This window comes from Cimex lectularius, unplaced genomic scaffold, assembly GCF_000648675.2.
Source record: "Cimex lectularius strain Harlan isolate CLEC.00 unplaced genomic scaffold, Clec_2.1 scaffold21, whole genome shotgun sequence".
Taxonomy (NCBI): domain Eukaryota; kingdom Metazoa; phylum Arthropoda; class Insecta; order Hemiptera; family Cimicidae; genus Cimex; species Cimex lectularius.
In genome coordinates, this window is record NW_019392671.1 from 1,503,940 (window position 1) to 1,518,042 (window position 14,103).

At 34.0% G+C, this 14,103-nt stretch overlaps 1 protein-coding gene across 4 annotated transcripts in view; it reads right to left on the bottom strand.

The window, feature by feature from the left end:
* LOC106668565 (transcription factor Sox-13) overlaps positions 1-14,103 on the bottom strand; it is a 597,903-nt gene that overhangs the window by 457,626 nt on the left and 126,174 nt on the right. The window contains exon 1 of one of the 4 annotated variants that reach the window (XM_024225289.1): positions 9,307-9,326. The exons of the other annotated variants lie outside the window; for them this stretch is intronic. The gene's annotated coding sequence lies outside the window, so the exon portion shown is untranslated. Of the gene's footprint in view, positions 1-9,306; positions 9,327-14,103 lie in introns of those variants that run through there. 4 annotated transcript variants of the gene reach the window in all.

The following is a 14,103-nucleotide window of genomic DNA, read 5'->3' on the forward strand; positions in this document are numbered from 1 at the left end:
GAGTATATTTGACAAAAATTTGAAAGTTAGAAGAGAGTTTGTCGATTTTTTCTAACTTCGAACACTTGTCATCAATTTTACATAATTTTTGCAATTCCTTAGTCATTACTATTGCACAACTTTTACGTATAGAGTTTGAATAGTTGTATGAAAATCGGTTGGTATGTTTTAGAGAAAAGTACTCTATGTTGAGGAAATACATGTTTTTTTTCAGGAAAAATTCTTAAACCTGCACATTAGAGCAATTTTCTCAAAAGGTATCGAATTAACTAGAATGAAATTTTACGTGCGTGTTAGCGAATGTTGTTAGAACCAAACGGTTGACAATTTTTTAAATAAATATATTTAATATACAAAAGATTTGAAATTTAGACAACAGTTTATTGCTTATTTTTCTAACTTTAAACTCTTCTTTCTCATACACTATACTTAATTTTTTAATTTCTTAATCATTACTCTACATAATTTCCTTAAACAGTCTGAAAAGTAGTATGGAAATTGGTTGAAAACATTTTGAAAAAATTGTCAGTAAAGACGTTTCAATTTGATTGGGCTCTGTTCGGCGATTGTAACCATAAAAAACTCTTCGTTAGCACGGTAGTAGCTTTGCGATCTTATTTTTTGCCGAATTTCTTGCAATACGTGCAAACACATTATATTTTCCATTGTCGGGTTGTCGATTTTATTCAATTCAACTGGGTAAATATGATTTTATGAAAGTCTCAAAAAAGCCTAGAAAAAACAAGTTATTGTTTGTTTGAGTATATTTTTCAATGGTCATATTGGGACTTGCAAGGATAAAAGTAGAGCTTGTACTAAAAAAAACTATATTTAATTTTTTTCTACGCCCTCACATAAATAATAAATAATGCATCTTTTTTCAAAATACTCAGAGTTTCAAAAAGTCCCTAAAGAAAAAATATTTTCTATAAGTAAATAAATAGAAAGAATATGAAAACGAAGCTATTAACCCTAAATTCCATAATTTAAAAAAAAAACTTCCTCGGCTTAGATTGTTTTTTTAAAACACCATTAGATACAGAAAAGCCTGAAGAATACATAGTATTTTTTCGTCTTCTGCCCCTATGCCCATTTGCAGACCAAGTTGCAAACTATATTTCGTACTTTCTAACTCGTATAATTGCCCGTTTTGTGAATATTATCGCATAATATGCTTTTTATATGTGAAAGAAATCTTATTCAATTGTGAGTCAAAAGTTTTCGGACTTCTTATCGATTTTGCGTTTATCATTTTTCGCTCTCATTTCATAATATTTCCGAAAGAACAATGTGCTGCAAAAATTAAATCAGTGTTAAGATATATTTAATTGTTGGATAGTCAAGGGTTTTTCTTACAGGGACTGTATTTTCCACAATTTCCGCCGGTAACCTGGATACATTTATATTTGGAGAAGCGACTACACTCCAGAGCATAAACAACAAACCGAGTACTGAATCTATCCTCACATTACATAAATGAGCTTGAGTCTTTGCCCTTGATTCCGTTCAACCGGCAATCTTCAAAAAGCACCGGCCTCTTTAGAAACCTCGAATGTTTGTTGAATACTATACACTCCTGGATAAACACTTTCTGATTATCTCAGTCAGTTGGGAGAAAAGGGGGCGAGACTTTGAAATCAGCGTTAATAGGCTTTTGACCTTTGACTTGCAAAACGACAGTGTATTTAATGTTAAATATCGGTACTGAGTAAACTAAAAAAAGGTGTTTCTTCTTGTAAATTCCTCTGGTGTTCATCTGTTGAAAACAGAAAGAATTTAGTAATTATTACATTTAATGACTAGCGAATTACATGAATAGATACAACAAATGACTTATTACTCTCGTTCTTATTACCTTAATGTATTTGTAAATATTGTATAGGCACATTAAAAAATATGGCAGGTTCTTCGTTCTCAGAAGATAATTTACTGGAAGCCATCATTTTGTTACACTTCAATTTATTTCATAGTGACGACTTTCTCATTTAGACTCCACGATTAGTCCTACATTGCTTAAAAAAGGAGCACCCACTTTGTGGTGGGGGGTAGAGAGATCAGATTAGATCTAGCATAAGAGAGCTAAAGACTCGCGGAAGAAAAGTCCTAGTTCACGGTGGATTGCGGTGAGTGGTAAGTAATTGTACAACCTTGTTTTCCTTATGGACTGACAAATGTTTTTTACACAGTTGTTGCAAGATAAAGTTCCAGTTTGGTTAAATTAATTTTTTTATTGCTTGTAGAAAAGAAAAAATAGTTANATATATAATAAAATGTCCTTACAGTTTTTGAAATTTATCTGATGGTCTTCGAAAATTAGTAATATGACATTGATCTTTTCAGTCGAAGATTCCTCCAGTAGGGAGTTTTATGACCCCCGACCTATTATTCCACACGAATAAGCATTGACGACACAAGCAAATCAATTAAATTTTTCCAAACAGGGTCAGGTTGAATTTTGAGATCACCCCCTCCTTAATTGACGAAAACAACACTCTTAGTATAAACTAGTAGATAGTATAAACTCATGAAAATTACTTACTGTTATCAGTTTTTACTGAGAGAAAGTGACCCTACCGTTACGGATTAGGATCTTGGAAGTTCTATATATTACATAATTACGTTTAAATAAATACAGGCCTTATATGTGACAGCCTGCTTTCTCCTTTGGTCTTTTCTGATTGGATAAAAACATTTCTCATTTTTAATTGACCGATGCAGTTTTCAATGAAAAGATTTTACTACTGAAATTTATTCAGAATATTTTTCAAGGAATTTAATTCTGTTTAATGATTGTGAGCGCATTTAAACGAGATAAAATCAAACTTTGAATGATTATCCTCTTTTACTTTAATGGCTCGAGGTTGTTTTTTAAAGCAGCCACCTACGTTCTTAAAGAAAAACAGATCTCTAGTTAGCATTTTTGATTAAGTGTAAAGAAACTGCATTTGATTAAACTAATGTATTTGAACAAAAAATTAAATGTTTAATTTTTTACCTTTGAACAAAATTATACAAAGAGCAGAAGACTCTGTGTCAAAAACCGGACCTTAAACCCTTAAATTTGTCTGTACTTGCGATATCAGATCAATCTTGACACTAAGTATAATGCCTAAGTGCCACTGGAGCCACCAGGACAACTCTAACGGTTTTGCAAACCTTACTTAGCCTTCATCTTTTACACATTCTCTTTCAACAAGAAGTTAGAACAACTGCTGATACTAAAACTCCCAAATTCAACTTTACAGATATAAAGTAATTATATTAGAAAGGAAAGGGCAGGGGGGACAGAAGTGACTGTAAGTCAAGGCACACAATTAAGTTAATCAGTCGGAAATTATAGCATTTGAACACGTAAAAAGTTTTGGGATTCAAAGAACATAGCTATACTTTCAGGCTGACAGTAAACACTTAAAGCTTTAGCTTCATATAAGCTGAAGTCAAAATGGGTCTGGAGTCGCATCCGGAATCCTAGGAGATCGTCAGTGATAACAATGTCGAGGTTCCACAGCACTGAGTACACAGGTGTAATGAGTAATGAGGCCAAGGGTGGAGCCTATATGAATGAACACCTCTTGTTAATGTTAATAGTTAATGTTACAGGATAATGCCAAATTAAGCCAACTGATGTTAGAACTCCCCAATTCAAATTCATTTACAATAGGCTGAGCTGTCCTGATACGCAATCGATCATCTTTCATATAAAAAAGGCTTGAAATTCTAAGAAGCCTCAAGCCAAGAAACCATTCGCTCTGACAGTTAGCACTCAAACACCTCGAGGGAAGTGACAAAATGTGTCCGGGGTTGCATGGAATCGTTGGTGGGAGGCTGTGACAAAAATGTCCCAGTTCGAAGAAGAGAGAGAGAGGCCTTGGAACACATTCTGTGTTACTTCGACGGTCGATCCAAGTTTGTACTACTAGGTCAGGAAAAACCTAAAAAAGACACATAAGAACCAATACCAAGCAATGGAACTTGTTCAATAAGCTGACAAGTGGGCTTTAAAAAATTAGATGGTCAATACAAATCTGTTTAGGTCAAGGCATCATCTTGCAACGTTGTCTATCCTTTAATACAATCCTGTATGTGTATATAAATGTGTCTAGAGAGATAGAATTCTCGGCCGGAGTCAGTTACAATTATGTCCCGGGTTGACTCTTGCTCGTAGATTCCTCGGTGGTGGTTAAATTTCCACTGTCGCTGCTGGCTTTTTTTCACGCTATATTATATATATATATATATATATATTTCATATCATTTGTCATATTCTTTATGAGATCAATTTCTGGTGTATACCCCAAGGACGAGACACACGAATGGATTCATACAAGGATCACACGCACAACTAAAGGGTAAACAAAATTAAGCTTGTATTCTAGTAGCTAGTAGACCAGTCTGTGTTTCCTAAGAAGGCATACGTACAGGATGGAAGAATCTGTGCAGAATTTGGTAAGAAGAAAACCACACCGCAGAATAATATGTCCAACCGTGAGGGGTATATCGAGGCGTAGGTGTCTGCAAGCAGTTTCCTATTGAAAAGAACCACTATCCAGGCAAGGGAACCTGATCAGCAGACTAAATCTGCCTCTAACAAAATATTTCTATGGATTACTTATAATAAAGAAATATACGCTAGTAGATGCTTTAAACAAACTTTTAAAATTAACGATTTTTCAAGACTTCTAAAGACTTAAATGTCAGAACATGAACTCGATCTTATCGTTATCGGTATAATTATAGTTATTAAACATAGCTCCTCGAATTCAATAGCCCTATTGTTATAGCTATAATTATTAAAAGGCTGGAGAAATTAATAATATTAAGAAAAAATAACAAAATAAAATATCAAGATTACCAATAGTAATAATTAATGGGTTTCGCAAGAAAAAAAATATAACAAGGGATTTATTATGTTTTGAAGGAGAGGGCAATGTTATGCGGGGAATCGTGTATCGGATCAGTAGTCGTGCTCCTTAAAAACAGTAGTGGGCCATGCAGTCCGCCTGGAGGCAGCCGATGAATAGGCATGTAATCTGATAGCGCACCCTTAAATCAGGCCATTTGCTTTCTATCAGTCAGGTAGGATGCTCTCCTCTTATCGCGTACACGACCTTCCATTTGGACTGGGAATCGCCACTTTCTCGGGAGACGTCAACCGCTGTCAATCCTATAGAACAAAGCATTCGTTTGGGTGAGCAATCAAAATTCGTTTGCCAATGATGATGTTTACGAAGAACGTTGATTCATGACATTCGACGGTTTTATGGCAAACATTTAATTTTAAACACTGACACTCGATATGATTTTAAAATATTTCCTTTACACGTGTTTATGTGGTAAACTTCGGGTTGCGAAGGTTACGTTGCAGAAGTCTTGAGTGTGTATTATTACACAAGGTGAAGATCGGCTAGAATGTTTATTTGCATATCATGATGATGAAAACGGCATAAATAGAATTTTTTACGAAAGAGAGTTGCTGTTTGCTTAAGGCAATTCTCTGAAAACTTCAATGGCGTGTAACTACTCCAAAACACTTTTACATACATCTCAGGTATAGATTTTCACAAAATCCTGAATACTATAAAATTCCGCAACCTCTGGGCTAAAGTGGAAAGCTGAAGTAAATAAAACTTAAGAATCACTATCAAGGTTATGGAAGCAATTGAACGTAGACAAGCACTCCATATGAGGAAGAGTACGTACAATGGTCTCATTTTGCGGGATCTATCACGCTATACTAACATATATTTGGTCAAACAACATCCCACACCGATCCAATCGGACATTGGAAAATTAACGGGACCTTAAAAATAGTGGGGGTACAGCCAATGTAGGTTCTGCCAAGAACAAAAACCTAAGTGCATTGCTACTGTGAATCCGTAAGAAGGAAAATTTTGAAGAAAAGCTGAAGTAAATATAACTTAGGAATCACCATCAAGGCCATTGAAGCAAATTTATATACACTGACAGGCAAAAAATTAAAAAAAATTATATATATATATATATACACACATATGCAGTCATTCCTGGTCAAACAACATCCCAGAAAATTGCAGATCCAACCGAACGTTTNAAAATATTGGGAGTGATGGAACAGCTATGTAGGTACTGTCAAGAAGAACCTTCAGTACTGATAAGTAACTGTGATCGACTGACTCGGAAAAGGTTGCTACTACAGGAAAAAACAAGTTGAAGTAAAAACATAGGAGACTGTATTAAAGCTTTGGGTGCTAAAAATAATTAAAAGTAACGTTAAAGCCTAACATATAAATTATCAAGCCTATGAAGAAACCCCTGTTAGGTAGGAATGGGTACACTTAAATTTGCATATGGAATTGGATAAGCGAAACAGTACGAGCTCCAGGTTGAAGGAACACAAAAAATTATATGGTGACACCCTGGAGACTGAGAAAGTTTCGTCAAAGCTGTGAGTGGGTTCGATAGTCGAAGGAACGAGGTTTGGATGGGCCTTAAATATAGGATTACGGCACAATTGCGCTCTTCCCTTCAGAATAGAAATGAGTCTAGAAAAATAAAGATTGCTTCATAAAACATCATCAAACCGGTGTTTTATGGGTCGGAGACCTGACTGCTTCGGAGGCCAAATGAGGCTAAACTGCTTAAATAAGAAGACTATTAGGCTTATTTTCGGAAATAAGAACATAATAAGAAGCTCAAAATCTAGCAGGATATGGATTTCGTAAACGCAGTAAAGGACATTGCTCGCGATTCGCAATCTACTATCTTGGATGGAGGCGTATCAAGCACCGGGGAAGGCTTATGAGGGTTATGCGAGGGTGGTATCAGACCACGACTGGCTCCAGGATGTGAAGGAAGACCGCGGAAAGATGGGCCGGAGGCATTGGATAAAGATGAAGAGTGACTTAAAGGAAGTGCCGAAGAATAATTCAGAAATAGTGCAAACATACGGGAGTTCTTATGCTCTCAACTTGAGGGCCGAGGGGCGAGAAGCTTAGTAATCTCATCCAGACCTACCTACTTAACTTATGTTACTATTAATAAACAATGTTATTATTTTACTGTTTTTATTTATTTATTTTTTTTTGGGGGGGGGAGAAATTCTTAAAACGATGGTGGGTATCGAACCAATGACCGCGGGGTGGGGTCTACGGGCAGGGGATGAAACGTCTTACCGCGGATTCACAACCATTAATTTAAAGCCTACAAAGATACAGCACATCGATCAATTCTCCGAATCGACACAATGTCACGGATAAATAATTTATCAAAGTTTAACAATATACACATTCGCCTCCAGTGATACATGTAATCTGACTTTTATATATATNTATATATATACGATACTTATAAGTATTCGTACAATTAAAAATCCGACTTCGGCCGACTTTCTCATTTCTCTTGTTAGCACATCTCGAATTAGCAAAGGAGTCAGTCTGGTTTTCGACACATGGCAATGATTTAGGCCAGCATGCTCGAAAGAGACACAAATCCGGTAGAAAACGCGAAAAAAATAAAAGCAAAGAAGGTCGGCTATTCGGATATTGTTGTTTAATTTGCTTCCTTAGATTCTAATATAATATTTATTAGATTTCAAACCTGGAAGAGATTGCGGAAATATCATATTATCGTATGAAACTGGATGTTCTTACAGCAATTCTCCCAGAATAGAAATACAACCCTTTTCTTCCATATAGTAAAGTTCAAAGAAAATGCGAAGAACATTGTTAGCAGTGAACGATATTCAATGATTTGATTTCGTGGATTATAACAAACAGCAAAGTAACAGGTAATGTTCAATATGCAACAGGTAGTCTTAATTATTTTAAATTTAATATTGGTATTTATCAATGCTGATTTTTGTTTTCTTTAAATAGGAAAATGCATTTAAAACCCTATTATTTTACGTGAAATTGAAATTCTAAAGTTACTACGTTTGTTTTGGCCAAAAGAGCAGTAAATATTCAATATAAAACAGATAAATTTAAATTATTTTAAATACAATATCTGTTTTTGTCGCTTGTTTTAAAAAAGGACCCTTAAAACCCGTAAAAACCTACTACGTTAAAGGAAATGAAAATTCTAAAATTGCCACAAAAGGAGCAACTTTTTGACATGTAACAAATAAATTTTAATTTATTTTAAAATTAATATTGGCCTTTATCAATGTTAATTTTAATTTTCTTTAGATAGCACAAGTCGTTTAAAAATTTACTATATCAAGTGAAATTAAAATATGTAACAGGCCACCATTAATTTATTTTAAATTTAAAGTTGATTTTTAACAATGTTGATTTTCATTTTCTTTAAATATTAAAATGCCTTTAAAACAATACTATTTTAAGTAAAATTAAAATTTTAAAATGATAGTATTAATTTTGTATAAAAAATTTCAATAAATATTCAATATGTGACACGCCACGCATAATTTATTTTACATTTAATGTTGGTTTTTATCAATCTTAATTTTCAGTTTGATTAAATCCTATAATAATACAATAGTTGTTTTATTTTATGCGAAATTACTAAAGTGTTAGTGTTAATTTTGTGTCACAAAGTCTAGTAAATGTTCAATATGTTATAGGTCACTTTGGGGCGTCGGTGGCCGCAAGGTTTAGCCTTTGACACGGCGCTCATCACTGTAAGGTAAAGGNGGTACCCTGAGGGTTTATATGACCTCTGCTGTTGCGAACCCTCGTTAAAAAAAAAAAAATAAATAAATAAATTATAGGTCACTTTAATTTTTTTTAAATTTAAGGTGGTATTTATCAATGCCGATTTTCATTTGCATTTGAAACCCACTATTTTAAGTAAAATTAAAATATTAAAACGACAGTGGTTTTTTTTTTTGTCAAAAATCAATAAATAGTTTATATAAAACAGATCAACTTTTTTTAAAATTTAACGTTAGTTTTTGTCATTGCAAATTTTTGTTTTGTTTAGATACTAAAATCCGGTTAAAACCTACTATGTTAAGTGAACTAAAAATTTAAGGTAAAACATAAATTGAAAGAAGAAAAAAGAATTGGGTTTTATGAAAACTTTCTTATATGTGGTGGTCGTGCTCGTAAGCTTACGATCCCGCATTTTGATTAATCAGAAACAGATTAATATTTTTTATCAAAGTGGAATCTTATATAAGAATAGGGACAATGGCTGAACGTGGGGGGATCGTTACAAAGTAGATTTACGATAGAAATACTTTATGTGATGTGGTGGGGCAATTGTTTGGTGTTCGGAAGGAGGGAGGAGTGGCGTAGCTGTTTTAGTTTGATCGTGTTGACCCGGAGAACAATGGGAAAAAGGATTTACTCATAAGTAGCCACTTACCGTACAGGTTGAACAGACGTGCTTGATCATCCCGCCCGTCGGCCGAACGAGTTATCAAGTCCGCGCCGCTGGATCAACTAGAAAACAGCTCCACCAACCGATTAATAATAACCTGACAAGGAAGGCTAAGTGCAAGTCGGGTAACAACATTTCTAATACAAAAGATACTAACAGTCCTGAGAATATCACCTCTGCGAATTTGCAAAAAATAGGCCATCACAAAATGCTGCATAATTCGACAAAACTCACTGCACTAGAATTTTTACCCTTTTCTTAAAAGATTTAACACAATGAAAGCATTCATTTGCTTAGAAGATCCGTTCCAATTTATATAAAGAGGATTTTTTTTAATTTTGCCCTATTTTCTGAAAGTAGGCCAACCTGAATCCGAGTTATTCCAATGTTTCCTCTCCAACTAGAATACTATCGAACACATCCAATGGGGTTAATCCATGATTTGAAATGCACCAAAGTCATCAATCACCATATATTTTAATATATTTTCCAATATTAAATATACAGGAATCCCAGTATATTCTAACAAGTACTCACGACTAGAGTCACTGAATTTAATGAAACCTTTTTTGGTAATACTAGGTCAAAAATATTGCATACATGTAGTACAAGGTTATTACATATTAGTCGATTATTTTCTTTTATCTAGGATAATAAAATAATATATACGAGTTAGACGGTACGACAGTGAAAAGATGCTCCCGGTAAAGTAGGCCAACAAATATGTTGATTTATAAAAAAAAGAAAACACAATTCAGATTCGTTTTAAGCACCCTCTAAAAATTTAAATACGAAATTTCATATCAATACAAAACTATTCATTATTGGGCTTAATCAGCCAGCGGCAACTTTTTTCTTGACGAAATTCCTTGTTCCACACGTAAGGATTTTATCCAAATCAACGTTATGTTACAACTGTTAGAAGGCTTGATTTCTTTGCTTTGAGTCTTTGTCAAAAAGGTTTAGGTTTTATATCGGATTATCACCTATTTCGGGTTCTGCAGAACTCTAATAGTAGAAAAAACTTTACTTCGCTTGAGGTACATAAAACAAATCTAAAATGTCAACGCCCAAAAACCCGAGAAATCCTTCAACAAAAAATTCATTTTTCATCCATCTGCGATTCCATTTTAAAACTAAAAAATTCATAATAGGGAATGAAAAGTTTCTTTGCAACAATATTCAGCTAGGATAACCCTAGGGAAAGCGCAGCGACCCACCGTTAACAACACCAAAAGAAGGTAATGTCGTCCAATTCGTGGTAGTAAAAGGATTTACTTTATTACAAGCTTCTTCAATCTAACGAAATCGTTCTTTGTTATATATACTGCACAAAAGTACAGCGATTAAATTCTACAATTGACCAAAAACGACAAGTAAAGGATAACTCTTGTCCTCACAGGGCTTTGCAGCCTTGCCAAAAATTATTTGTGTTTTGCGAAAACGTGCCACCCAACCTGAATTTGCCTGACATTTCCCCTATAGATTCTCACCTATTCCGGGTTCTGCAGAACTCTATTAATAGAAAAATCTTTACGTCATTTGAGGATTGCATAAAACACATAGAAGATTTCAACGCTCAAGAACTGAGAAGTTGTTCAATAAAAAGTTCTACATTCATCATCCATCTGCTATTACCCAGTAAAACTAATTTTTTAAACATACTTATAAAAGGGGATGAACCAATTCTTTACAAGAAGACTCATACAAGAAAATCCTGGGAAAAACCAAACGACAGTTGTTATTACTTGGTCTATTTCAGGATACTAAAATTTATAACAATTTGTTTAAGTTTATTTTTCAGAACAAACAGGTGCAGAAAATTGACCGTTGCGTTTTATTGTAAATTAGAGATTAGTAGTTATTTGATGTTTGTTTGACCTGTTGACTGCGCTTTAATTCGCTGCCATTCTCGACGCCCGCTTTCTTACGGGACTGGAATATTAAAAANAAAATAAATAAAGTCTGGAAATATTTCGCTTTTATATTTCTCCAACCTGTTGAATGTAAATGATGAATGTAAAGGTAATCTATATTTTTGTTTCAGCATAATCAAGATAATCTAAGAATAAGATTACAACGCTTAGAAATGTAGAGAAGATAATTGACAGCTTAAGACGAAGAGATCTGGTGGACAAGCAATGTTGGCTGACAGTCACAAATACTTCAGTCGAGTTATGGCGTAAAATGGTACAGAACAGAAAATTTATGTGATCGTATGAAAAAACTGACTTCATCTGAATTCTGCACACGGTTGAAGTCAATGGACGAAGACAGAAACAGAGGACTAAAGATGTGTTTGCCACAAGGCCTTGATTTATCGATGAGAACACAATTGGTCATTCATGTGCCAACATTATTTTTATTGGATATATTGTTTTTTAGGATAGTGGTTTTCCCTTTTATGCCAAGACCCTTTCCTTGTATAAATTATTTAAATGAAAAGAAATCTAATTTGTATACGGTTACCAGTTCTACACTGGAGGAAGATGATGCTGAGCTTTCCATTAACTCGTCTCCTTCAAGAATTATCTTATCACGCACGGCCAACATCACGAATCTGCTCCACAACGTCCGGGTCTTCAAACTAATATCCTTTTCTATCTTTCCTTCTTTTTCTCTTTTTAATTAAGTTATTCTAATTATAATAACCATGCAAGCGCGAAAAGAAAAAAACAGAATTACAAATTTAAGGTCCTTAGCTAGGAAAAACCAATTGGAAAAATTGGTTTCAAAACAATTTCAATACCGAAGAACATTGACAGGGGACGCGGTAGCCGAGTGGTTAGCATGAGGACTCTCACGCCGCGGTCGTGGGTTCGATTCCCACCGTCGCCACTGGCCCTTTTTTCACGATAACCCCCCAATTTGAACACACATATAAGAATTGTTACCATGGCTAATATGTAAAGATCATAACGCAAAAAAAAAAAAACATTAATTTAGATTTATATTTTTTTACAATACTAAAGCTGCAAAGTGATAAGGTAAGTAATGTTTTTTACTTTCATTTGACAGCTTTTGTAACCAGATTATTTGCCATTAAATACGTCCTAATATTAAAATGGTACTTACAATTTATTGGAATAGGCAAAGATTCGCTTATATATATTTATTTATAGTATTACATATATTTTTTCAATAAGCTTTATTATTAACATTTAGTATTGTCAAAATTCTACCAACCTCGGCGTTTCGATCTAGAAATAATTAACACAATCTTTCTCAATGAATAAATTAATAGTTATTAATAGTTAATAGTTAATTAATATAACAGATTTGTCATTTAGTGTGATAACCTGTTAAAAACGTTTTACATGGGTCAAAAATTCTATTATACTTGAGTTTTATCACTTTCAACTACATTTATGAATTTATACTATATACATTTTTTTCAAACTTTTAGGCGTAGAAGAAAAGTCCCCCTTGCAAACTAGAATATATAAATAAATAAAGATATGTTTTTCAATAAAACTAGATCCTGGAAGTGGTCCAAATCCGCGAGCAACTAACGGTTCTGCTGAATGTCTCAAGTGAACGGAAGAGCAGGTGAGCCTAATTGAAATCAGCCGACCTGATCTTCATCTGCCGAATCTCCTACCGTTGCACCAGTTTTCTAAATAAAGGGGGAGGAGATATTTTTATTTTCCATCATTACATCCTGCTTAATTAGCGATCTAAATCGAGAATATTTTTTTAACCCTGCGCCCGTGAAGATGAAATTCTTTCTATGAAGTTATTAGATTAGACAACTTGTTGTTTCTCACTGTGCCGGAAATGCAATTTAATGTTGATGGTTTAAAAATTAAAAACACAAATCAAATATTTATTGTTTGAAAAAATACGTAAACATGCATTGTTTTGAATGTAGTACTCGTTTTTTTTTGTTTTTTTTTTTTTCATTTAATCCTTGTTAATTGTTTGGAGAGCTATAAGCTAGATAATATCAATGTTAAAGAGTAAAAAAAAAGCGGCTAAATAAGGATATCTATCAATGACACTAATCCAACAAAAAGGATGTTTCGAGGGGCCAAATCGACAATAGTACGGATGCTGTATCTTACGACCTGATTATAGTGTTAAATATTTTAGGTTACCGTACCAAAGGTTATGCTGAAAACCTAGCAGTAATAATACAGGGGAAATTTGATGGAACGGTTTTTATGGTTTCTTTCTTAGTACTCTCAAATATATGGAAAGTTGGTGTCTGGGTGTCAGAAAGAGAGGAACGCTTAAACAAAATGTACCCTCATTAAAAAATAAAAGCTTTTCATAGGGAGACAAAGTGACTGGAAATATTATCGAACTAAAAGCTGGACAAAACAATACAAAGAGCAAAGAACGTAAAGAATATGGGCCAAAGGTTGAGATTAAATCCAAATTATTTTTGGATTTGCCTTATGCAACAACATTAGACTTCGGTAACATATGTCGCCGTAGTATGATGGTGAAAAACTTTTTTAAGCCCAAAATCAATTACAAAGAACTTCTTCAATACTGGGTTTAATACCACCTCAAGTGTACATTCAGAGGATGTCAAACGAAGGTGCAAACAGGCTCTTAAGACTAAAATGAAATGCTAAAAATATAAAATCTGATCTAATATAAAGGCGATCATCAAGGGGTTAAAGTGTCAAATTTTGATGTGGCAAAACCTCTGGACTCCACAGCATCAATTTTCCAAGCTGATCCATACACTAGAAGTAGTGAGATAAAGAGAATAAAAGGTGCACCGATATAGACAGACAGCCAAGTAGAACTGAAGGTTTTATGTTGTCTTAC